The sequence below is a fragment of the Tamandua tetradactyla genome, chromosome 2, assembly GCF_023851605.1.
Source record: "Tamandua tetradactyla isolate mTamTet1 chromosome 2, mTamTet1.pri, whole genome shotgun sequence".
Taxonomy (NCBI): domain Eukaryota; kingdom Metazoa; phylum Chordata; class Mammalia; order Pilosa; family Myrmecophagidae; genus Tamandua; species Tamandua tetradactyla.
Genome location: NC_135328.1, coordinates 98,962,332 through 98,986,016, shown reverse-complemented (window position 1 = coordinate 98,986,016; position 23,685 = coordinate 98,962,332). Strand labels below are relative to the sequence as shown.

Sequence of the window (23,685 nt, the reverse complement as noted above, 5' to 3'; positions counted from 1 at the left end):
CAGTAAAAAAATAAGCAACCACCTAGGGCAAACATCTCAAGTTTCTCTGCAAGTTTCAGGGAAAGCAAATTAAGCTAGTAACTAAAAGAAGCAAAACAAGTTCAATTTTTGTGTGCGTAACATCCAAATTCCTTTAAGTAGCTGTGAGCTAGGACTTGTTTTTTGTGACTGTTTTTTTGTATTACCACAGTAAGTTAGTATTTCAAATATCAGATAAATAGGAAATGATTTGGGTTTTTCATTAAACAGGCATCATATGCAGGAGCAGAATGCAGAACATGTGAAGGTTTCATAGATGATGAAATTATTAGATTAGAAGAATAGATTAAGTTCTAAAAGTATTCCTGTTGATGGAGTAGAGGAGATATAGGCATTTCTTTGTTGTCTTCTGTACCCAGAAAAATGTAATGTAATCAATAATGTATGCATGACTAATTATTTCCATCATAGGTGAAATGTAATTGTACCAACAGGCTAAACAACATCCCAAAGGAAACTCATCACTCCTCATTCATATGTGATAGAAGAAAGCTCTATAATTAAAAAGGAAACAGTAGGGTTCACAGCCTCATAAATTCATATTCATAACCACAACATGCCCTTTGATGCAGAAGGATCCCAGGACAGATATGAAAATACTCTGAGTGCTTAACGATCCTGTTTTCAGCCCTTATTTGTCTCTTCATGACCCTGGGTTGGCCTGTTTGGTAAAAGAATTACTTCTGGGAGGAAAACAGCTGTCCCTAGTCTGCAGGGATGGGGTTTCAGATCTTACTGTTTCACCCCCACTTGGGTTTTTGTGATAATCTGGACTGTTTCTAGTACCTGGAATACTTCCCTGAGATATGCACATAGCTTGCTCTCTCACTTCATTCAGGCTCCCGTGTTCAGTCATGTCATGCTGGGATCGTGAAACCAGCCATTAGGGTGACCAACCATCCTGGTTGCCAGAGGTTGAGGGGTTTCTGGAGATACATTGTAGCGCAAAAACCAGGACTGAGGCCGCAGGCCTCCAGGAACGTTCTGCAAAACTAGAGCATGCTGAGACTAAGGGACCGTAGTTTCGGGAAGCAAGTGATTTATTAGCTCGTGCGCATGGGGCCCAGCTGAGTCACCTCGAAAGTCTGAGCCCCGAACAAAAGACAACCTTAGCTTTTATAGACTGTACAATATGTTAAAGACAAGGTAAACAATTGGCAGATATAAGTTGAGAATGGCCCAGGGCTTATATACTGTACGACATGTTAAAGACAAGGTAAACAATTGGCGGAGTTGAGAATGGTCCAGGGCCTATAGACTGTTGAGGGGCCCCACCCCAGGAATATCTTATCTTGCCTATGTGCATTTTCACCAGTTCCTGAAGACTAGGGGAGGGGGTTTAGGGATTTTCCACAGAGAGCACAGCTAAATCAGAAAGAGGGGGAGGCCTGCCTGCTACAACACGACTTTCAGTGCTAAGACTGAGAAACCCAGACAAATAAGAACCAAGTTCTCCCAGACACGGGAGGAGTATCTACACCTTAGAAATTGACAAATGCTACGAATCAGGGCTTTTCACTGCTTGGAGATCTAGTTGTTAAATATTTACTAGCATACTCCTGTGCCCGAGTTTGGTTTTCCTCTAGCGCTGTCTGTACTGTGAACCCAGGTTGGGCTACCTAAAACCTTCACCAAACCTGTGGGGCTGCATAGCAGACACTGGCAGGTCTAATGCACCTGGGAAGTTACCCTGACCAGAAAAGCCTTTGCTAGATTAGTAATAAAGTTGTCTGTCCAGAACAGGAGTTCCTGACTTTAATTAACCATCCTTACTGCAGAGTTCCTTCATGGTATCTTAACTCCCTTCTCTACCTGTTCTAGTCTGCCTCAACTTGCCCCACAGAGAGTTCTCACCCTTTAATCTTAAGGGCTGCTGAGGGATGAGGATCTGTCCTCTGTAGCTGCTTCTTGCTTGTCAGGGGGTGTAGGCCCTATCTGATGGGGTGTAGAACTCTCTGGCTATCTCATTTAAGTTGAGAGGAGTCTGGAGGGGCTGTTGGAAGAGCTGAAAATCCTCACATTGTCCACACTGGTTTGGTGTGGAAGCCTTCTAGTCTGGAAGAAATAAACTTGGTGAGAAGTTAAAAAACACAAGGGCCAATCAATAGCAAGAGGATAGAAGTCAGTGGGCCTAGGAGAGAAACTGGCCAAGAGAGACTGGGGAAGAGGGAAGGGAATGACCGTCCTTTAGGTCCAAGAAAGAATCCTAGCTGGGAAGCTCATTCTGCTTAACTAGGGAATAAGAGGCTGCATGAGGCAAGTTAAGGGGTGCAGGAATGAGCCTTAGAAGAGGCTCAATTAATTGGGCTGCTGCTTTGGCTGCTGTTTCAGCCTGGTTCTTTCTTGAAGAGATGTGAGTATTATCTTTTGATGGCCAGGACAATGAATTACAGCTATTTCTGTTGGCAAGAACATGGCATTGAAGAGATTGACTATTGGAGGGGGCCAAGATGGTGGCTTAGAGAGGGGTGGAATTTAATTTGTCCTCCAGAGCAGCTAATAAATAGCCAGAAACAGTACAGAACAACTGCTGGGGCCACATCAGTGACTGGACACACAGCATACCCCAGTCTACATGAGCTGGACCAGCTGCAAGGCCCCCCAGAACTGTGAGCTTCCCAAGCCGTGGTGGCTGGTGCCCTCCCCCACAGTCTGTTTCCTAGAGGGGAAAGGAAAGAGACTTTACCAAAAGCAGGGGCTCAGCACAAGCGAACTCCAATTGTGGAATTAATTAACAAATTCTTACTACTAAAAATAGGCCTCCAGCTCAGCTGAACCTCCAGTAAAAACAGAGGTTGCTGGTTTTTGCCCCGGCGCAGAGGGGTCACGACTGACCGAAAAAGAAAATAATACACAGAGGTCTTTTGGGGATTTGTAAAGGTCTGGGCCCTGAAGGAAAGGAGGGGACACTTAGGACTTGGAGATACACAGAGCAGCGTACCAACTTAAGCTCTTGATTGGCAAGCCTGAGGAATGAGGTTCCTGCTCTGAAAAGGATTTTTCTCTTGAGCTTTGGTGGCTGTGTTTCTACAGCTTGACTGCTCTTTGGATACAGTGGCAGGGCTTCTCAGGCTCCACTGCCCCAGGCATAGGCAGAATTAAGCTTGTTTTAGTGTTCATCTGGAGCCTGTGCCTTCCCCAGGAGAGAGGTGGGGCCCAGCTTGGGTGGAATCCCTCCCCCAAGGAGTCCAAACCACAGGGTCTGGAAAAGTGAAGCGATTAAAACCATACTACAACCTCTCCTGTGTCTTGACCATGCCCCCAGCAGGGAGAGTCTGCTGAAGTTAAAGGTACCGCATCACGTTATGCTGATGGGACCTGCAGGCAGACACGTGCCACCTATTGGGAAGAATAGGAAAAATGGACGGCCCAGAGGCTTCATAGCAAAGCCTTCCAATCTGCTGGGTCTCACCCTCAGGGAAAACTGGCCCAGGTGACTCTTTCCTCCTGAGAGGAGGCCAGTTTGGTCTGACAGAATCTGGCTAGGGTCTAAGTAAGCTCTCCTAGGGGGGGAAAAAGGCACCATACAGGCAGGGCAAGAAACAAGAAAACAAGAACTGAAAAATTCTGCTCTGTTAAACAAAACCTAAGCTAGAGGTCCAGAATAAGCGGAACGGAATGTCAAAGAACAGATACACAACAAAGTCATCCAGCAAGAAAATCCTAGGAAAAAAAACTGAAAACAGTCTCTGGAATAAACTAATTAAGGTAATTAAATGCCAGACACCAGCAAAAAATAACGAATCATAATAGGAAAATTGAAGCTATGCCCAGTCAAAGGAAAAAATCAGCAATTCAAAGGAGATACAGGAGTTGAAACAATTAATTCAAAATGTTGGAAAAGGCATGGAAAATCTCATCAAAAAACAAATCAATGAATGGAGGATATAAAGAAGGCAAAGAATGAACAAAAAGAAGAAATCAAAAGTCTGAAAAAAACAAATCGCAGAACTTCTGGGAATGAAAGGCACAGTAGAAGAGATGAAAAACAATGGAAACCTACAATGTCAGATTTCAAAAGGCAGAAGGTAGGACTAGTGAACTGGAGGACAGGACATCTGAAATCTGACAAGCAAAAGAAAATATAGGGAAAAAAATGGAAAAATATGAGCAGGGACTCAGGGAATTGAATGACAACCTGAAGTGCATGAATATATGTGTTGTGGGTGTCCCAGAAGGAGAAGAGAAGGGAAAAGGAGGAGAAAAACTTAATGGAGGAAATTATGACTGAAATTTCCCAACTATTGTGAAATACTTAAAATTACAGATCCAAGAAGTGCAACGTACCCCAAAGAGAATAGATCCAAATAGATGTACTCCAAGACACTTACTAATCAGAATGTTAGAGGTCAAAGAGAAAGAGACAATCTTGAAAGCAGCAAGAGAAAAGCAATCGATCACATACAAGGGAAGCCCAATAAGACTATGCGTAGATTTCTCAGCAGAAACCATGGAGGCGAGAAGATAGTGGGATGATATTTTTAAATTACTAAAAGAGAAAAACTGCCAATCAAGAATTCTATATTCAGCAAAATTATCCTTCAAAAATGAAGGGAGAAAGTAAAACATTTTAAGATGAAAAATCACTGAGAGAATTTGTGACCAAGAGACCAGCTCTACAAGAAATACTAAAGGGAGCACTAGAGACAGATACGAAAAGACAAAAGAGAGAGGTGTGGAGAAGAGTGTAGAAATGAAGACTATCAGTAAAGGTAAAAAGAAGAAAAATGAGGTAGAAATATAAAATCCAAAAGGCAAAATGGTAGAAGAAAGTACTTCCCTTACAGTAATAATACTAAATGTTAATGGATTAAACTCCCTGACCAAAAGAAATATACTGGTCCTGTTAAAAAGCAGAACCCACCTATATGCTCTCTACAGGAAATGCATCTTAGACCCAAGGATAAACTTAGGTTGAAAGTGAAAGTTGGGAAAAGATACTTCATGCGAATGTCAATCAGAAAAGAGCAGGAGTAGCTATACTAATATCCAACAAATTAGACTTCAAATGTAAAACAATTAAAAGAGATAAAGAAGGACACTATGTATTAATACAAGGAACAATTCAACAAGAAGACATAACAATCATAAATATTTATGCACTGAACCAGAATGCTCAAAAATACATGAGGCAAACACTGAAAAGAGAAATAGACACATCAGCCATAATAGTTGGAGACTTCAATTCCCCACTCTCATCACTGTACAGAACATCTAGACAGGATCAATAAAGAAACAGAGAATTTGAATAATACAATAAATGAGCTATACTTAACAGACATTTATAGAACATTACACCTCACAACTGCAGGATATACTTTTTTCTCAAGTGCTCATGGATCATTCTCAAGGAGAGACCATATACTGGGTCACAAAGCATGTCTCAATAAATTTAAAAAGATTGAAATAATACAAAACATTTTCTCAGATCATAAAGGAATGAAGTTGGAAATCAATAATAGTGAGAGTGCCAGAAAATTCACAAACATATGGAGGCTCAACAACACACTCTTAAGCAACTAATGGGTCAAGGAAGAAATTACAAGAGAAATCAGTAAATATCTTGAGGCAAATGAAAATGAAAACACAACATATCAAAGTTTATGGGATGCAGCAAAAGCAGTGGTAAGAAGGAAATTTATTGCCCTAAAAGCCTATATGAAAAAAGAAGGAAGAATAAAATTCGAGGAATTACTTGTCCACTTGGAAGAACTAGAGAAAGAACAGTAAACTAACCCCAAAGCAAGCAAAAGGAAAGAAATAATGAAGATTAGAGCAGAAATAAATGAAATTGGGAACATGAAAACAATCAAGAAAATCAACAAAACCAGTATTTAGTTCTATGAGAAAATCATTAAGATTGATGGACCCTTAGCAAAATTGACAAAAAGAAGAAGAGAGAGTTTGCAAATAAATAAAATCAGAAATGGAAGAGGAAATGTAACCACTGACCCCACAGAAATAAAGGAAGTAATGAGAGGATACTACGAACAACTTTAAGCTAATAAACTCAACAATATAGATGAAATGGACAATTTCCTAGGCATGAACAACCAACATTGACTGGAGAAGAAATAGATGACTCAACAAACCAATCACAAGTGAAGAAATTGAATCAGTCATTAAGAAGCTCCCCAAAAAGAAATGTCCAAGACCAGATGACTTCACATATGAATTCTACCAAACAGTCAAGAAAGAATTAGTACCAATCCTGCTCAAATTCTTCAAAAAAATTGAAGAGGAGGGAAAGCTCCCTAACTCATTCTATGAAGCCAACATCACCCTCATACCAAAGCCAGACAAAGATACTACAAAAAAGAAAACTACAGACAAATCTCTCTTATGAATATAGATGCAAAATCCCTCAACAAAATTATTGCAACTCGAATCCAGTTGCATATTAAAAGAATTATACACCATAACCAAGTAGGATTCATCCCAGGTATGCAAGGATGGTTCAGCATAAGAAAATCAATTAATGTAATACACCATATAAACAAATCAAAGCAGAAAAACCACATGATCATCTTGATTGATACAGAAAATGCATTTGACAAATTTCAACATTCTTTTTCTTTGAAAACACTTCAAAGAATAGGGATAGGAGGGAACTTCCTCAACATGATAAAGGGAATATATTAAAAACCCACAGCTAACATCATCCTCAATGGGTAAAAACTGAAAACTTTTTCCCTAAGATCAGGAACAAGACAATGATGTGCACTATCACCATTGTTATTCAACATTGTGTTGGAAGTTCTAGCCAGAGCAATTAGACAAGAAAAAGAAATACAAGGTCACCTGGGACAGAACAGTCTCTTCAATAAATGGTGCCTAGAGAACTGGATATCCATATGCAAAAGAATGAAAGAAGACCCATATCTCACACCCTATACAAAAGTTAACTCAAAATGGATCAAAGATCTAAACATTAGGTCTAAGACCATAAAACAGTTAGAGGAAAATGTAGGGAGATATCTTATGAAACTTACAATTGGAGGCGGTTTTATGGACCTTAAACCTAAAGCAAGAGCACTGAAGAAGGAAATAAATAAATGGGAACTCCTCAAAATTAAACACTTTTGTGCATCAAAGAACTTCATCAAGAAAGTAGAAAGACAGCCTACACAATGGGAGACAATATTTGGAAATGACATATCAGATAAAGGTCTAGTATCCAGAATTTATAAAGAGATTGTTCAACTCAACAACAAAAAGACAGCCAACCCAATTACAAAATGGGAAAAAGACTTGAACAGACACCTATCAGAAGAGGAAATACAAATGGCCAAAAGGCACATGAAGAGATGCTCAATGTCCCTGGCCATTAGAGAAATGCAAATCAAAACCACAATGAGATATCATCTCACACCCACCAGAATGGCCATTATCAACAAAATAGAAAATGACAAGTGCTGGAGAGGATGCGGACAAAGAGGCACACTTATCCACTGTTGGTGGGAATGTCAAATGGTGCAACCACTGTGGAAGGCAGTTTGGCGGTTCCTCAAAAAGCTGAATATAGAATTGCCATACGACCCAGCAATACCATTGCTGGGAATCTACTCAAAGGAATTAAGGGCAAAAACTCAAACGGACATTTGCACACCAATGTTTATAGCAGCGTTATTTACAATTGCAAAGAGATGGAAACAGCCAAAATGTCCATCAACAGACGAGTGGCTAAACAAACTGTGGTATATACATACGATGGAATATTATGCACCTTTAAGACAGGATAAACTTATGAAGCATGTAATAACATGGATGGACCTAGAGAACATTATGCTGAGTGAGTCTAGCCAAAAGCTAAAGGACAAATACTGTATGGTCCCACTGATGTGAACCGACATTCGAGAATAAACTTGGAATATGTCATTGGTAACAGAGTCCAGCAGGAGTTAGAAACAGGGTAAGATAATGGGTAATTGGAGCTGAAGGGATACAGACTGTGCAACAGGACTAGATACAAAAACTCAAAAATGGACAGCACAATAATACCTAATTGTAAAGTAATCATGTTAAAACACTGAATGAAGCTGCATCCGAGCTATAGGTTTTTGTTTTGTTTTGTTTTTACTATTATTACTTTTATTTTTCTCTCTATATTAACATTCTATATCTTTTTCGGTTGTGTTGCTAGTTCTTCTAAACTGATGCAAATGTACTAAGAAACGATGATCATGCATCTATGTGATGATGTTAAGAATTACTGATTGCATATGTAGAATGGTATGATTTCTAAATGTTGGGTTAATTTCTTTTTTTCTGTTAATTAATAAAAAAAAAAAAGAAATACAAGGCATCCAAATTGGAAAGGAAGAAGTAAAACTCTCACTGCACAGATGATATGATACTACATGTTGTAAACCCCGAAAAATCCACGGCAAAACTTCTTCAGCTAATAAATGAGTACAGCAAAGTGTCAGGTTACAAGATCAACACTCAAAAATCTGTAGTGTTTCTATAAACTAGTAATGAACAATCTGAGGGGGAAATCATGAAAAAAATTCACTTAAATTGCAATGAAAACAATAAAATATTTAGGAATAAGTTTTTTTAATAATTATTTTATTTTATTTTTTTAAATACCAAAAAACACCAAACAAACGCAAACATTCCTATTTTGATCATTCCATTCTACATATATAATCAGTAATTCACAATGTCATCACATAGTTGCATATTCATCATCCTGATCATTTCTTGGAACATCTGCATCTATTCGGAAAAAGAAATAAAATGAAAACAGAAGAAAAATTTATACATGCCATACCCCTTACCCCTCCCTTTCACTGATCACTAGCATTTCAAACTAATTTTATTTTATCTTTTTTATTTTTATTTTTTTAAATGCCAAAAAACACATAACAAATGCAAACATTCCTATTTTGATCATTCCGTTCTACATATATAATGAGTAATTCACAACATCATCACATAGTTGCATATTCATCATCATGATCATTTCCTGGAACATTTGCATCCATTCAGAAAAAGAAATAAAATGAAAACAGAAAAAAAAATTGGTACATATCATACCCCTTACCCCTCCCTTTCACTGATCACTAGCATTTCAAATTAAATTTATTTTAACATTTGATCCCCCTATTATTTATTTTTATTCCATATGTTCTACTCATGTTGACAAGGTAGATCATAGGAACATCAGACACAAGGTTTTCACAATCACACGTCACATTGTGAAAGCTACATCATTATTCAATTATCATCAAGAACATGGTTACTGGAACACAGCTCTACTCTTTCAGGTAGTTCCCTCCAACCTCTCCATTACATCTGTTTTTTTCTTTATTAATTTTGTAAATTAAAAAATATATATAACAAGAAAGAAACACAAACATTCTTAACATATAATCATTCTGTTCTACATATATAATCAGTAATTCACAATATCATCACAGTTTCATATTCATCATCATGATCATTTCTTAGAATATTTGCATCAATTCAGAAAAAGAAATAAAGACAACAGAAAAAGAAATAAAATGAAAACAGGAAAAAAAATTATACATACCATACCCCTTACCCCTCCCTTTCATTGGCTCTAGCATTTCAAACTAAATTTATTTTAACATTTGTTCCCCCTATTATTTATTTTTATTCCATATGTTCTACTCATCTGTTGACAAGGTAGATAAAAGGAGTATCAGACATAAGGTTTTCACAATCACATAGTCACATTGTGAAAGCTATATCATTATACAATCATCTTCAAGAAACATGGCTACTGGAACATAGCACTACATTTTCAGGCAGTTCCCTCCAGCCTCTCCACTACATCTTGAATAACAAGGTGATATCTACTTAATGCGTAAGAATAACCACTCGACTGTGTTTAGAATCTCTCAGCCATTGACACTTTGTCTCATTTCACTCTTCCCCCTTTTGGTTGAGAAGGTTTTCTCAATCACTTGATGCGGAGTCTCAGCTCATTCTCGGATTTCTGTCCCATGTTGCCAGGAAGGTCCACACCCCTGGGAGTCATGTCCCACATAGACAGGGGGAGGGCAGTGAGTTTGCTTGTTGTGTTGGCTGGAGAGATTGGCCACATCTGAGCAACAAAAGAGGTTCTCTTGGGGGTGACTCTTAGGCCTAATTTTAAGTAGGCTTGACCTATCCTTTATGGTGTTAAGTTTCATATGAAGAAACCCAAAGACTGGGGTCTCAGCCTATAGCTTTGGTTGTCCACACTGCTTGTGAGAATATCAAGAATTCAACTTGGGGAAGTTGAATTTTCTCCCCTTTTCACCATTCCCCGAAGGCGACGTTGCAAATACTTTTTTATTCACTGTTCAAATCACTCTGGGATTTATCGGGGCATCACTCTGGACAAACCAACAAAATCTCATGTCCTACTCAAGATTCCATGCACTTATGGTGTTCAATTAAGCTGTCTACATAAGTTATATTAGGAAATGCACTAGTCAAAATATAAATTCTGTATCAAATAAACAATTTTTGCTTTAGTCTCACACATAAGTTGAAATTTTAAAATATTAATTACCATCTATTTTCAGCACTGCAGTAATGACATTCCTTTGTTCTTCCTCATGCAAAAACATTTTTAAAATTTGTACATTTAGTCACTATCATTACATACTCTAGGCATTCCTAGATTATACAATCTCAATCTTCATCGTCTATCTTTCTTTCGGATTTCATTTGTGCCCCAGCCCTCCTCCCGCTATCATTCTCACATTCAGCTTCATTCAGTGTTTTAGCATAATTGTATTACAGTCAAAGTACCAATTCTTGAGACACTGGGGTTTCAAAGAGAGATAGAATTTATTATTAGGCATGTAGCAGGAGAGCAGATGGCCTATAGGCCCAAAATCAGTCTCCCTGAACTGCAAAAATTCTGATAGTTTTATTAGAGAAAAAGATGGGCAGGATTTAGGATAATGAGCACAGTGGCTCCAAATGATGTAATTAGAGGTGATCTAATTATTGAGCATGTACAGATTGATTCCACGCTTAGTCACAGGACATATGCGAGAAAATGGCAAAATGAGGAATAGGTGACTTGTAGGTTAAAGTTGAAGCTACTGTGTGTGCCAGTTGAGTCCATTTTGGTTAGATCCAGTTTTGTACTTGGGGTGGGTTAGTTAAGGGCTGACCAAGACCCTTCATTAATAAGCATTAGGGGCTGTCTGTACTTATTACAAGACTCTGAAGTTGAAAACCTGGATAACTGGGTACAAATGAAGATTAATCATAAGGTTTTTATAATCACAGGAGTAGAAGATAAAGGCTATACAATCGTTATTAGAGATTAAGGCAGTTGGATTACAATTTAGAGATTTCAGAAATTTCCCTCTGTCTACTCCAATATACCAGAAAGCAAAAAGGAATATCTATATAATGATTCAGTAATCAAAAGCAGTCCTTAAATTCTGATTTCTTGGTTACATCAGCATGTGTCTCAGATCAAAATAAGGAATTAATAAATCTGTGGAATAAATGAATCATTAAATAAAGACAAAAACAAATCCTTTTTTCCTTGTCTCAGATTTACTAAACCAATTCTTCAAGGTAACCACTGATCCCTCAAGGGTGTGTTTTGCTTCCTAACTTTTCTTAAATCAGGAAAATCCAGAGGCAGAAAAAAGTCATGAAGTTAACTACGACTACTACAACAACAACATACACTGCACACCACAAATATTTAATTAAGAAGACCAAAACAAAACCTATTTACAAGTCCTGGCTCATCATCTCTATAGCTATTGTACAAATCCTATAATTTATGTTGACTCAACACTGTTATTTTCCTTCTCTCGCTATTAGACAACTCAGAAAAAGGTCCCAAAATAATTTCAACACTAACACTCATGATTATTAATATTATTCATACAGCTTTTTTTTTTTATAATGACCCGTGTTCTAAACCCTTGCATCCGATCTTAGAGAAGAGTGTATATATAGGCCTGCAGCCAAACGCAGCCTCGAACACTTTCTGTAGGGAATCTCCATCCTTTCCAATATTAACCTGGCTTTCCAAACGCCACGGGGGTCCCTCCCCCTTCTCAAGCCGCTCTCAGGCTCCTTTTCTTTTACATCTCCTTGTCTCTCAGTGGGGTAAGCGGAGTGGCCGCCTGCCCAGCCTCCCACGTATACTGTTTAGTGTGTCCTTCCTTCTCCCACCCTCCCAGCCCAGTCCACTTCCTTCCACCAGAGGTGGATGCTGCCTCCAGGAAATAAGTGCTCTTATCAACCCCCTCTCGGTCCGTGAAAAAAGGAAAGGTCTGGCTTTTCTTCCTAAAAGGAGACTAATCTAGTTCCCAACTCTTTGGTTTTCCAAAACAAACAAATAAAAAACAACCCTCTAAGTATTTCTAAGGCCCCGTTGATGTTTTTCACCTGCAGTGGGCATCAGATTTTAGTCTGCATTAGAATCCCTCTGGGGAATTGGTCAGATGCATATTTCTCTCCTGCTCCAGTTTGTCCAGGGATTTACGTGGGTAATTAACACTCCTTAGGAGTCTGATGCTTTTATACTTTTTTTTTTTTTTTTAACTACGTGCACTGTTTACCTTGGACAGGGGGTGGTCCAGAACAAAACTTTCTTAAACACTTGTAAAAACGTCTAAGGGAGGGACCGGAGGCGAGAGTTTTTCTCCTGAGTTGAGTGCAAGCTAACAGCGAACACTTGGAGTGGGTGAGGGAATGGATGCTGAGTCTCATTGCAATTCCAAGAAGGACCTGGGAAGATGTTTACCGTGAGGTGTTAAGTCTTTATGGCTTCCTGCCATCTTTTAACTTTCTCTTTGATTGCTCTTTTCTAACCCCCCGGAAGACCCCGGTGGAATTCTTCTTGCTATCAGCATCGCGTGCCGAAAGACGCAGAAAACCCGGAGGGAAGAGATGGCGGGGTACAGCGCCCCCTACCCGGCCCAGACGCTTCTAACACAGCAGGAGGCAGGGCTTATCTTCCTGCTTCCTCCTTCCTCCTCCCGAGGTTGGGCACTCACCCAGTTAGGATAATAGAGTCAGATTCTGGGAAAGCTCCTGTTATTTTGCGGATTTCGCAGCCCGAGGGCAGACCAGTGAGAAGGCCTGCTTTCCTTCTTTCTGTCTTCTGTGCAATCTCCTGGGCAAGTAGAAATAATCCTCTATACCAAGATTCTTGATATCTGGCATTCTCGGCCAAGCAAACGTTGATCGCAAATTGTATATTATTTCTATTAAATGTAGACACATGTTCATTAGGACATTTTACCTCATGTTTGGACTATGTCAGATATTGGTGTGATTTACTTTGGCCGTCTAAGATAAGAACACTATCTTAGTGTTTATAGTGTGACTAAATAATTCTTTTGTCAAACTTTGACCCTGAGTTTTAAGTACTGGTATAAAGACAAACTGAAAATATTCCAAAGTACATTAGCTAATACTGGTGTCCCTGCAATACTGTGCTTTTCCCCACATTAACACAAAGCATCTCAAAGTACCTCCTCTTCAGCCCCACTGAGAAACAGGGGTGCTCTGGGGAAGTACCCAAATAAGGAAACAGGAAATTTCCTGTCTTAAAAATTTGCTTTAAAACTTCAAAATAATTCATTCTAAAATATATTTGTGTTTGTTTTAGTATAAAAATCTTTCCAGTAAAATTGATTAGGCATGAAAATGCATCATATCCATCTTGCAGTTTTTGTATCTTTGAGGGCACCCCCTGATCCCCGGCCTGATAAACATAGCATTATTCTGTTGTTTTGACTATATGAAATTCTAAACCTTGTTTTGGAAATCATATAAAGGACTTTTTTTTTAAAGATAGGTGTGTTTACATCCCACTAGACATTTCTAAATATTGAAAGCAGCTCTATATATCTTAAAATATTCCCTAAATATAAAATTAAAATTAAGTGAATATGACATAAAAAGCAATTTCCAGAGGTAACAATATTCTTACAGTAGCAAATAATCTACTTCTAGGACTTCTTTCCTAAACGCAGGGATTATTTAATGCCAACAACTAAGTCTATAAAACACTATCATGTTAAACATTGCAACTTACAGAAATCATACAGAGAAAAGTCAAAGAATTTTATGTCCAATATCATTGAAAACGCAAATAATTTAATAAAAATACATGCTGTCCAATGCTCCAGTGGATCGCTAACAGGGCTAAGCCCAGATAATATTTCTGGGTTTTTTTGAAGGTGTGTGTGTGTGTGTGTGTGTGTGTGTTATGTTTCTAAACCAATGACTATACTTGAAACATATCAGGTGTTGATGTTTTTTGAGGAGACAACTAAACTAAAATTATGCTTAGGACCTAGGTTTACTCAATTGTATAATTTCTGCTGTATAGCATTAGTAATTAAGGTAAATCCAATTCTGAAAAGCAGCAGAGTACTTTGTATGAGCAATAAAGACACTCAAAATCCTGAGTGCTATACTCAAAGAAATTGAAACAGGGACTCAAAAAGATACTTGAACACCATCGTTCATGGCAGCATTGCTCACAGTAGCCAAAAGCTGGAAACAACCCAAGTGTCCATTAGCAGTTGGATGGATAAACAAAAATATTGTGTATCCATACAATGGAATACTATGCAGCCACAAGAATGAAGTTCCGATGCATGCAACAACATGGCTGAAACTTGAAGACCTCATGCTGCCTGAAATAAACCAGATACATAGGAACAAATATTATATGATTTCACATATATGAAATATCTAGAAATAACAAGTTCATAAAGACAAAATAGATTACAGGTTACCATATATATTAAGTATATATACACAATATATATTTATCAGCTTCTCATTTCAGTCATAATGAAAGCCAAGGTCTTTGCCATGACTCACAAGGCTGCTGATGACCTCAGGTGCCCTGATTCTGACCCCTAATACTCTTGCTCTCACTCTTTCCCTGCCACTTAGCACACTGCTCTTTCTTGAGGAAGATGAGCATGTGCTCACCTCAGGGTCTTTTCAGTTCCCTCTTCCCCAGATGCCTCCCTTATCTCTTTAGGTCTCAGATGTCATCTGCTCAATGGTCCTCCCCTGACAAATGTATTGCAACCCCCTCTCCACACAGCACACACTTACATATTCCATCCTTCTCTGCTTTGTCTTTTCTGAATAGCACTTAGCACCATCAGACATGATATAGGGAGAAGAAACACAGGTTGTGATGAAGAGCACAACCTCTGGAACTAAATTACCTGGGCTGAGTCCTAATTTACCTCTCACTAGCTGTGCAATCTTGTTCAAGTTACTTATCCTTTATGTGCGTCAGTTTCCCCATCTTTACAATGGGTTTGGTGTGAGGATTAAAGCACCTAGGACACGTTTGGCATAGAGGAAGCACTTCATAAATGTTAGCTACTGTTTATTTTGCTTATCATCTGTCTCTCCCACTATACTCCCTATTGGAAGAAGCTGTATGTATTTTGTTTACTCCTCTATTATGAGCACCTGGCAAAGAGCCTGGCACTTCTTAGGTGCTCAATAAATGTCTGTCAAATGAATGAAGCTGGAGCCTGCAGAATTAGCCATCTTTTTAGCGATAGCATCTGAAGTTTAAAAAGGAGGAAACGGAAGAGAAGGAAGCCAGAATGCAAAGAGAAATTGAGATCATAATGTCAATTTTTTTGATATCTACACTTATGGAACAAGCAGAAGAATCAACAAAGGAGGCTGAGAAATGGGGAGCAAGGCTGGAGAAGACTCAACATAACTTTTCATCATAAAAATTCAGGGGAAAGGAGACTTTAAGAAGTGGGGGCGAACAATAGTTTTGAACACTAACAAAAACATGGACAGCTTGACGCCCATGTAGGACCACTGGATTAAGAGATTAAAAGAACACTGGTTATTTTGAAAAGAGCAAAGCTTGCAGCAAAGAAGTAAGGAGTCTAAGACTAAAATAAGTCAAAGGGCAAATGGCAAATTGGGAAGGGGAAGCAGCAACTGCTGTCTGTTCTTGAAGTTGAGCAGCAAAAGCAAATGGAAATGAAAGGGAAAAAATATTGTAGTTTCAAATAAAGCGTTGGTATAATAACTAAAACAAACAAACAAAAAAAACCCGAGTGCTGTGCAAGCTCCTTATTTACACGTCCAGACGGCATCCTGCTCTTTAGGGGTGATGTTTTCCAATTACTGTCCCTATGTGACCAATGCTACAAAAAAATGGGAGAGGACTTGCCTGTCTTACTAGGTGTTTGCTAATAGTGAATGTAATCACTACACACTAACTGTTTATAAGCTCCAAACGTTCATTAAGAAAAACACACGTGGGCCACGGTGGCTAAGCAGGCAAGGATGCTTGCCTGCCATGCCAGAGGACCCGGGTTCATTTCCCGGTGCCTGCCCATGTAAAAAAAAAAAAAAAAGAAAGAAAAACACACGAACCAGGGTTGCCTCCACCGCGGTTTCCACTGCAGCGCGTGGCCCCGCCTGGGCGCGAGAGCGACGAGGCACGGGTGCCTTGGTGGTCCAGCGAGGATTGAGACCAAGGAAGGGAAGTGGTGGCTGCGCATGTTTCTGGAACTTGGGACTGCTGTCACTGAAGCGCATGAGGGGCATGATGCTATAGGATTGATATTGAGGACGACCTTGATGATGTCACTGAGGAGGTGGAAGGCTCAATACCGAAACCTGAACCAGCGCTCCTCCTCCATCCCCAAAGGTCACTTACAAAGCTCCGGTTCCCACAGGGGAAGTGCATTTTGCTGATTCCTTTGAGAGGAACCCTGGGTTTTATCCAAAGCCAAAAAAATGACTGATGATGAAATTGCCCAATATGATGGAAAGTGAGAGGTAGATGAAATGAAGGAAAGGACGCTTTCAGACAATAAAGAACTTTTGTTGACGTCTCATGCCAAACTACGCCATCTCTGGAAAACTGAACAAGTCCTTCTTGTTTGACAGCAAGCCTCTTCTGTTCAGTATGAGGCTAATTTCCAAAATAGGATAGAATGTGGCGGTGCCTATGTGGCACTGCTTTCCAAAACCCCAGAACTTAGCCTGGATCAATTCCATGAACCACCCCATACATGATTATGTTTAGTCCAGATAAATGAGGAGAGGACTATATGTTGCACTTCATCTTCCAGCACAAAAACTCAACGGCAGGGTGGGCCACGGTGGCTCAGCAGGCAGAGTTTTCGCCTGCCATGCAGGAGACCCAGGTTCGATTCCCCGTGCCTGCCCCTGAAAAAAAAACACAAAACAAAACCCAAAGACAAGTATATATGAAGAAAAGCCTGCTAAGATGCCAGATGCAGGTCTGAAGACCTATTTTACTGTTGAGAAAACACATCTTTATATGTTAATCTTGAATCCAGATAATACTTTTGAAATGTTAGGTGACTAATCTGTCAAGAACAGTGGAAATCTGCTGAATGATATGACTCACCCCGTAACTCCTTTGCGTGAAATTGAGGACCCAGTGGACCGGAAGCCTGAGGACTGGGATGAAAGACCAAAAATCCCAGATCGGATGCTGTCAAGCCAGATGACTGGGATGAAGATATCCCTGTTAAGAATTTAGATGAAGAGGTCACAAAATCTGAAGGCTGGTTAGTTGATGAACCAGAATCAGAATATATTCCCGAGCCAGATGCAGAGAAGCCAGAGTACTGGGATGAAGATATGAATAGAGAATGGGATGCTCCCCAGATTGCCAACCCCAAGTGTGAATCGGCCCCTGGTTCTGGTTCCTGGCAGTGACCTATGATTGACAACCCCAACTATAAGGGAAGCCTCCCATCATTGACAACCCTGACTACTAGGGAATCTGGAAACCAAGAAAAATACCAAATCCAGACTTCTTTGAAAATCTGGAGCCTTTCAAAATGACTCCTTTTAGTGCTATTGGTTTGGAGCTATGGTCCATGACCCCTCACTTTTTTTTCTTTTGACAACTTTATAATTCGTGGTCATTGACAAGTAGTCGATTAGGCCCATGATGGATGGGGTCTAAAAAAACATGCTGATGGGGCTGCTGAGCCAGGTGTAGGGGGCAGATGATTGAGGCAGCCGAAGAGCACCCATGGCTTGGGGTGGTCTACACTGTGACTGGAGTTCTGCCTGGGCTTCTTGCGATCCTCTTCTGCTGTTCTGGAAAGAAGCAGTGCAGTGCTGTGGAGCTGAAGACTGATGTTCCTCAGCCGGAAGTGAGGGAGGGGGAAGGAGAGAAGGAGGAGGAGGACAAGGACAAGGCAGATGAGGAGGGGAAGGTGAAGAAAGACTTGAAGAGAAACAAAAAAGTGATGCTGAAGAAGATGGTGGCTGTCAGTCAAGAGGAGGAAAATAGAAAACCTAAAGCAGGGGAGGATGAAATTTTGAACAGATCACTAAGAAACAGAAAGCCACGAAGAGAGTGAAACAATCTTAACAACTTCATCTGTGATTTCTTCTCCCTCCATCTCTCCTGCAAGTGTTGTCCTAGGAGAGGACCTGCTATACCTTAGGCTGAAACTCAGAAAACCTCAAGACATCACCGTCAACAGGTTCTAGTTGAACTCCGGCTCATGTAATTTTGAACAGCTAGCAGTAAATAATTGCAGTTGTGACATAAAGGACCCTGCTTTGGTAGAAAGAAAACACTTAATATAATGGTTGTGAAATGTAACATGAAGAAACTAATTTGTATATATTTTTAAACATCTTTGTTTTCTAAAACAGAATGATAGAATTTTGCCAGTCTTTAAAATCTTGGCTTAATTTAATATATTAATCTGCCAGTGCAGAAATAACACCAAAATTTAGAAATGCCAGAGGGATGCATTGCAGTTTCTATATCTTATTTTTTTTTAAGTTTGGTATTAGAAACCATTCAAGTGTCTCTGTCCCTTAAAATTTATAATCATAGTTAAAGTGTAGTCATTCGTGGTTATAATCTTGTTTTGCTTGCTTCAATTACTTAATTCCTCCTAAGGAAATTGAGGCGTGAAGGATTGGATGGAAGACAAAATTTATATAAACAGTCCATTTAAGTTGTATTAAAAGTAGACATACAATACAAAACAAAACATAAAAAGGAGATATACAAAAAGAAAAACAAAACCTTTTCACTTAATGGTGGTTACACACGTGTATTCTGTTGCCCTTGGAACTGCACAGCTCTCAGCTCTCAGCTCTCAGCTTCAGAGGAGGCAGCTTAATGTAACACTGGGGCATTCATACTTCACACAGAGGGCATCTGGTTTCTGGCCTTCTCCAACAGGTGGCTTTTTAAAGTCATGCCAGCAGGGCATGTGAGCTCCACAGTAGACTCAGATGGGTTGTAATCACTTCTCCCATTGTTTTCCTTACTTAGTTCCCCAAATTCCCAGCTTTCTCCTCTGCTATCCATTTTCTTTACAGTGTAGCTTACTGTTCATTGCTAAAAATGATGATAAGCTCTGCACAGTGTTAAGCTTTACTGTGATTGTGTGTGTTTCTTCTTTTTCCTTTTTAAGCAGATGCACACCCTTCCAGGGTTGAAGTACAGGATAGAATATAACCTTCCTTTTTTTTTTTTTTTTCATTTTTGTTACTCTGTGTGTAGACTGTAGAAGTCTAATGCAGAGGCAAGCCAATTCAGAATTGACTGTAATTGAATGCAGGCTAAAAGTATTTATGGGAGGAATGACATAAAGTATGCTTCTGATTTTTATAGCTGCTGAATCTTTCAAGTTTTCTTTTTCAATTCATATAATAGTTGTGTCTTAAATTACACAAAAAAAGCAATTCTTGTTCAAGTGCTTTCTTTTTTTTAAAGTGTGGCTTATAGGATTTTTAAAAGTGATCTTAGATTTTATTTTCATGTGGAATGCAGGTGGGTGCTATCAGAGTCCCTTCCCCATCAATAGAGTGTAATAATATTATTAAACCACCCTGAACCATATTCAGAAGTAGATGTCTGTGTTTAACTCTTTATTCAGAGCATTTCAAATGTACTTATGATACTGTTTTTGCACTGAGTATATAAACCCTCTGCACTGTTTATATAGGGGAGGAAGGGATATTTATAAAAGTTGTTTTTTGTCAACATTTTTCCTGGTTCACTTAAATCCTTATGAGAATGGGACGCATTGTCCTTGCTGTACAGTGCTTTATCCTTTTTATTTGTTGTTCGGTGGTCAGAGTGACCTTAGCTATATAGCAGACTTTCCCAAATGTATAGAGTGCAAATAAACAATAACTTAGCAAGACTTGAAAACGAAAACAAACAAAAAACCACAAACCAAAACTTTTTTACCTTTAGTAATACGAAGAACATTTGCATAATATATTGTATGTTATACGCTTGGCCTGTTTGTATTATTTTCAAGAAAAGAATCTTTTTTAAACTAAAAATAAACCAAAATTAATTGACAGGGCTGCATCAGTCTTTCTTCTTTCCTTGGTCCTTGGATTTCCTTAAATGATGGCATCATGTTCCTTGATGGTTCTATACTGGATGCCTCTTCTTGAATAATAAGTTTTTCCTCCAATGTAAAGAATAGATAAAACTCCCAGTGTTAATAGAGTATCACCAAAGAAGCTGCCAATGCCAAATTTTGATCCTTTATTTTCCTTAGAATTAACTGTTGCTTTGATTGTTACTGATGTAGAAACAGACATCACTGAACTATTATGGGTTGTGGCCACTGGGGATGTTGACATCTGGCATGAGCTTCGTGAAACGCTTGTATTGGGTGTAGAGTTTAAGGTGGTGGAAGTATTTGTAGAGACCCCTGGTGTTATATTAGGGGCGGCTGTGGATTCTTTGACTTTGCTTGAGACTGAGGAAACTGGAGCTGTTAACTGTTTCAGGGTGCTGTTGGAAGTTTCACTTGCATCGTTGGAAGGTATCTGTAGGACATCCCCTATGAAGCTGGCAATGGGCTTCTGTAGAAAGCGTAGCACTCTTTCATTTTGCGTCTCCCTCCGGATCTGCTGCGCCGCTAACGGCGGTTCCCGACAGCGCTGATATCTGCAGCGGCCCCAGGAGCAGCGCAGTCCAGGCTCCCCGTGTGCCGAGTCCCATTGTTCTGAGGGCAGGACGCGATGCCGTGTGGGTCCCGAACCGAGGTGGTGGCGCCAGGACTGGCTCCCCAGGCCTCAGGCACCCGCTCCGCCCACCCACCCCCTCCCCCCGCCTCGGGGCCCCCGGTCCCGGATAATCAAACAGCGCGGGGGGGCAGAGCCTGGAGAGGGCGCCGAGCTGTTTCTATTACTCTTGAGCCTTGGGGATCTTACGGTTTTCTTTCTCTTAAGGTTTTACTTAAGGCACTTTCTTTTGGATTAATCTTAGCTATCATTGGAGAGGAGGGTAGGAGAGGAATCTAAGATAGGAGAAACGGGGGCTGGAGATTCCGGGGACAAGCTGTGACGTTACCCATGTTCCCACACATCGCAGAAACACAAGTGGACAGCAAAGACCTGTTTTGCGGTAGCCTTTATACCTGGATGGGGCCTCCCGGGCCTGACTTTTCCCTCCACGGTATGAGAAAGTCTTTGTGAGCTCTTAGAGCAGTTAGAAGTAAACACCTAAAATTGTGGAATTGTAACCCATACCAGTATCAAATCTGTTCTACAACTAATTCTTGTGCTGTGCTTTTTGAAATTTATTGCTTTTTTGTATATATGTTATTTTTTCACAAAAAAAGGGGAAAAAAGTCACTTGTGATGATAAAAAAATATTTAATCCTTCTATCCACCAATGTTACGGAGCAGCTAGAAGGAAAATCTGAGAGGATGGTATGGTTGCCCATGACAAACTCTGGGATCTGTCCTGTAACTACTTGTTGAAGAGGGCTTTGAAAACTATTGCTTTTTTATTTCTTTGCTTTGTATATAGGTTATATTATACAATAAAAAAGCTAAAAAAAAAAAGCCAAAAGAAGAAAGAAAGTCTTTGGGGGCCAATTTTGCTTCTGGGTACAAGTGTTTTCCTTGACAGTTTAAATAAACCTTAACTAATAAACAGTTCAATAAATAATTTCTGGTGTATTCTGTTTCTTAAATGATTCAGCCAAAGAAGACTGAACATGTGAACTTGGATTCTGTTTCTGTAGCAGATGCCAGGATATAAGTGAATTTGTTCTACACACTCTAAAGGATCATTAACTGGGAAACTTAGGATGCTCTACAGCTCATGAAATCAAATGGAGAGTTTGAAGGCATTTCTTACCCTAACAGTAGCTTCACAAAGAGAAACAGTTATGAAGATGTAGCCTTGAATAGCAGAGTAAATTTATATGAAATCTCATACCTCTGCCCCTCCTTCCATTTTCTCTCTGACGTCTTGTTTTAGTTTGCAAAAGACAAATATGTGCCAAGAATTCAACTAGACAATACCTGAAATTATTTTAATCTTATGTGTATACCTTAGAAGTGTGAAACCAACTTTCCCTGGCAACTTTGCATGGCCCATTTCCATAAACTTCTTATTTATGAGCATGGATCTCTTTAGAGGAGGCAGTGGTGTTTATCAGAATTTGGGGACAGGAATAGCTTGAGAAAACCTATTGTAAGGTTATTATTTAATGTAAACTTTTGCACTTAATGTTGAACAAAATCTTTAAGCTGGTATGTAGAAAATGGGAGTAAAAAAGAAAGCATTGTAAGGGGCAAGAAAAGCTGTTTTGGGGAATCACAATGCATGACAAGGTAACCCAAGGGATCATTTTGACTGTGTGAGGTTGAGTGGAGGATGACATAGAAAATATTTTGGAAGACAAAGCCAAATTTGAATATGTAATCATAACGAGTGAAAAACAACAATTGTCATGCTTTGAGAGCCTTTCAAATCTGAACTGTGCCCTGCATGCAGGCCTGCGCTCAGAACACTAGATATTTCCATTTAAAGGTGAGAAAATCGAAGCTAGTGTCAACAAACCAGAAGTGACAGTTTAGATCAAACAGAAACATCTGATTAAAAAACCCAGGTTTCAAGTCCTCAATCTTGGGGTTTGTTCTTATGAAGCTTATCCCTGCAAACGATAGGCTAAGCCTACTTAAAATTAGGCCTAAGAGTCACCCCCAGAGAACCTCTTATGTTGCTCAGATGTGGCCTTTCTCTCTGAGCCAACACAAGCAAACTCACTGCCCTCCCCCTCTCTACGTGGGACATGACTCCCAGGGGTGTGGACCTTCCTGGCAATGTGGGAAAGAAATCCTGGAATAAGCTGGGACTCTGCATCAAGGGATTGAGAAAACCTCCTTGACCGAAAGGGGGAAGAGAGAAATGGGACAAAATAAAGTGTCAATGGCTGAGAGATTTCAGAGTTGAGAGGTTATCCTAGAGGTTATTCTTATGCATTATATAGATATCACCTTTTTAGTTTAAGGTGTATTAAGCTAGAGGAAACTGCCTGAAAATGTAGAGCTGTGTTCCAGTAGCCATGTTTCTTGAAGATGATTGTATAATGATTTAGCTTTCACAATGTGACCATGTGATTGTGAAAACCTTGTGTCTGATGCTCCTTTTATCTATGGTATGGACAGATGAGTAAAACATATGGATTAGAAATAAATAAATAATAGGGGGAACAAATGTTAAAATAAATTTAATAGATTGAAATGCTGGTGATCAATGAAAGGGAGTAATAAGGGGTATAGAAAAAAATAGGGGAAACAAAGGCTAAAATATATTGGGTAGATGGAAATACTAGCAGTCAATGACAGGGATGGGTAAAG

General features: G+C 39.4%; 2 pseudogenes; one reads left to right on the top strand and one right to left on the bottom strand.

Moving 5' to 3' along the window:
* The first annotated feature begins 16,524 nt into the window (after positions 1 to 16,524).
* On the top strand, positions 16,525 to 18,401 carry LOC143661279 (calnexin-like; annotated as a pseudogene).
* A 2,020-nt stretch (positions 18,402 to 20,421) lies between these two features.
* LOC143661276 (porimin-like) lies at positions 20,422 to 21,055 on the bottom strand (annotated as a pseudogene).
* Positions 21,056 to 23,685: the final 2,630 nt, after the last annotated feature.